Genomic DNA, 3,934 nt, shown 5'->3' on the forward strand with positions numbered 1-3,934 from the left:
TTTTATTTCAATTCTAAGGCCCTTTTATGCCTGTTTTCCCACGATTCCAGCCCTTGTCATACAGATTGTGATAGGCACCCCAAAACCATGTAGGTGGGTAGGCAAAATAGACATGCACAGACTGAGATTGAATTATTTAAGTGTTTAAGTATGTGAGAAATGAGAATTGACTGACTCCTTGGATATAAGACATAAACTTATCATTATCTTATTGGATCTAAGACCTATAGGTCTAGACATGGCCTTTTATTAGGTATCTATACAATAACTGTCCTAATTAAACATCAGAATTTTTATGGATTCTGCTAACAAATCTCTAAGAAGTTTTTAAATGTTTCTATAGGATATAGTCATAAGTATAATTAACAGTCAAAGAATAATATTCCCTTGAAATGAAATCTTGTATATCTATTTACAAATTTTAGTGTACCTTTCTGTGTAGATGAATAAGAATGTATTTTTATCTATCCTAACAAATACAGGTGGCCACTGAAACATGTATACCAATAACTCTTTAGCTATACAAAATTAATCTAGGATCAATTAATTTTCTCTTTCTGATTCAATATTTTTTACAACATATAAAAAAGATAGGTGAATTTTAATACAATGTACCTAATTATAAAATACAGAACACAAAAAATATGTTAATGTACATTATTTATCTTTTTTTCATAAGGAGAGATTTTTATATTAATTTCTAGCCATGTGGAAACTGACAAAGATATTTTAGATGTAAGAAACACCTTGATACTTTTATGATTCTAAATTTTGGGTCTGATCAGAAGGAAGAGGATAAGAGAGACTATTAAAGAAAAGTGACTACTCAACTAATTGGAACACAGACACCATAGAGAACAGAATAGTCGTCTATGGCTGGATCACCCTTGAATGTGCCTGACCAGTTTTATCCATCAACTATGGTGACAATATGATATTGAAAATAAACAGGGCAGAATGAAGCACTAAAACAAAATTTTAACTTTTGTGAAATAAAGAATCTATTTGTATGAGTAAGCATTAAAGGATATAAATTAAATTTGGTACATTTAAATTTTAAACACGTGTAAGATGTTAAATATTTCATCCATTAAGATGAGAGAAAGGAAAAAAATATGACCTCATTATGAGAATAAATTATATTTTCTAAGATTATTTTCACTTTAATTTTATCCCTTTTAGTCTATTGGTTTTTAAAATACATTTTACATTAATTCATTATATGCATTGAAACATACAGACACATATAAACATAGACATAGTTAAGTATATGTTTAAATATACCTTTTAATTCACTTAATTTTATGTGGATGAGTGTTTTGCCTGCATGTATGTCTGTGCATCATGTGCATTCATGGAAGCCAGAAGAGAGTATCAGAACTCCTGTGATTGGAGTCACAGATGGTTGTAAGCCACCATGAGGGTACTGGGAACTGAACCCGAGTCCTCTCAAAGAACAAGTGCTCTTAAATACCAAGCCATCTCTGTGGCCCCTAAGCATAAATATTAAGCTATTATTATTCATTTAATATAGTAGAAGATAATGCACATACAATATTGATTTGATCATTTTTAACTTGAGCTTCTAAAATAAAATGCTGTTAATAAAGATGTAGGTATGATTGTTTGTATGCAACTTGATATACTAGATGCTGTTTTTATAGGTTTTTACACTCTTGGAAATTTTCTAAATACAAAAACTTTCACCTTATAGTCAAGGCTTTAAATGTAATTGAAGAACTCAGAAATTAAAGTCTGGTATTAAAAATAGAACAAGCAATAAATATGAATAATTTGAGCTTTATAATATTGCATTACTAGTGGAATAATTTTATATCTACATACCTTACTGTATTATTGGAAGTTTTTAAGAAACAAATCATTGGCCGGGCAGTGGTGGCACATGGCTTTAATCCCAGCACTTGGGAGGCAGAGGCAGGCGGATTTCTGAGTTCGAGGTCAGCCTGGTCTACAGAGTGAGTTCCAGGACAGCCAGGACTACACAGAGAAACCCTGTCTCGAATAACAAACCAAAAACAAACAAACAAACAAAAAAATCTTTGTCAAGACTTGGCATAGTGTGGTTCAATTTATCCTTACCTTAAATACCTAATGGGAAATTTTAGCCTTTCGGAACAGTGAACTTAGTAAAAAGGAAATATAGATTATTCTTTTTGTGATGATGGCCCCAAATCTTGCAAATACAGAAGACAAATGAGAAGACTTCTGTGGGCTGCAAGGCATATGCTTTCATGTGTTTACTTTACATCGCTCTAAAGAATTTCAATATTCATCCCCAAATAATTTGACCTATCAAATATATAATTCTATAAAGTAGTAATATTTTATTATATAAATTTAAACATGTATAAATTGAAGTTTATAAAACAAATAAAATGAAAATAAAATAAACTCATGTTTCTATCCTATGCTCGTTATGTGATGTTATGTACTCTCTGGAACAGCAAGAGCGTCAGTGGAGGCCAGTTCTTCTCTATAATGGACAAACGTCCTTTGGCTTCTGACATCTTTAACCTGTTTTCTATTTACCTCTCTGCTATTTAGCCTTTGGCAATGGTGTCAAAAGGGCTTCAAAATTATTAGTCACAACTTCTGTGACTCCTGTCCTCACCATTGTATGAACTTGACACTTTTTTCCTTACCAACATTTGTGTTTGCAGAATTATCTATATTGATGTTTAGTTTTTTTAAAACACGTCTAATTTAAAAGAAAAAAAAAAACAGTTTCAACAACAGCTTTAAAACAAGGCAACTCTTCAGAAAAGAACTCTTATGTTCTAAATAGTAACGTCTGTCAAGGTCTTGTGAGTTTCAAAAACAAAGTTTATCAGGTCTCTGCTCTTCCCATTCTGTCTTTGATACACATTAGGAGAACTACTTTGACACTTTCCCAGGTTCCCACAAACAGAAAGTATTTCTTAAATTTCCTTATGCTTCAATTTATTTAGGGGTCCGAGGAAAGGATGCCACTTTATGCACATGGAGGTCAGAGAATACCTTGCAGGAATCAGTCCTCTGCTTTCATGATATACCTACTGTAGCATGATGTATATTTAAAATTTACTATGTCAATGGATCTTAAGTGCCTCGCCATACACAAAATGTCAATTTATGGTTGACAAGATATTTGATAAAGGTGCTTGCTTAAAAAAATAAATCTGAGAATTGAAATGGATTTTTTTCTGATAGAGAGCATCTATGGAAAATCCATAGCTAATATTATACACACTGTGAAGCTGAAACCACAGATTACAAATCAGACGGAACCAACAAAGCAATCCAGTGGGTAGCAGTGCTTGCTGCTGAAGCCCGATGATCCCAGTTCAAGCTCTAAATTCCATAGTGGAAGGAGAAAACTAACTCTCTAAGATTGTCCTCTGAATTCCACATTAGCCATGGGCCATGGAAAGGACACACATTCATACACACAAAGAGAAAGAGAGAGAGGGAGAGAGGGAGAGACCACAGCTAAATGTTAAAAAATAATTGAAACTATTTATTATTATTTTGTGGTGCATGTACATGCCAGAGGACTATGTATGGGGTCAGATGACAACTGACATCAGTTCTCTCCCTCTGCCTTTACGTGGCTTCTTACATTGAATTATTTTTTTCTTAATGAAATGTAAACAAAGAGCTTGGGAGTACTTTTATCTGACGGTTTACATTGCAAAGCATATCTCTATTTCTTAGTGATTGTTCAATTTGGCATCTTATGGTCTTAACTATTTTTGTTTGCTCCATTGAAAGTCTCTCACTGTTTAGCCACCATGGATTTCCCTAGTGCAGTGATTGAGTCCAAAATATACACCACCATGCTTCAGGGAGCCTTATTATAGTTGATATTTTTAATTGAAAAACATCTTTTTGCCAGGCAGTGGTGGCGCACGCCTTTAGTCCCAGCACTTGGAAG

The sequence above is a fragment of the Mastomys coucha genome, chromosome X, assembly GCF_008632895.1.
Source record: "Mastomys coucha isolate ucsf_1 chromosome X, UCSF_Mcou_1, whole genome shotgun sequence".
Taxonomy (NCBI): Eukaryota; Metazoa; Chordata; class Mammalia; order Rodentia; family Muridae; genus Mastomys; species Mastomys coucha.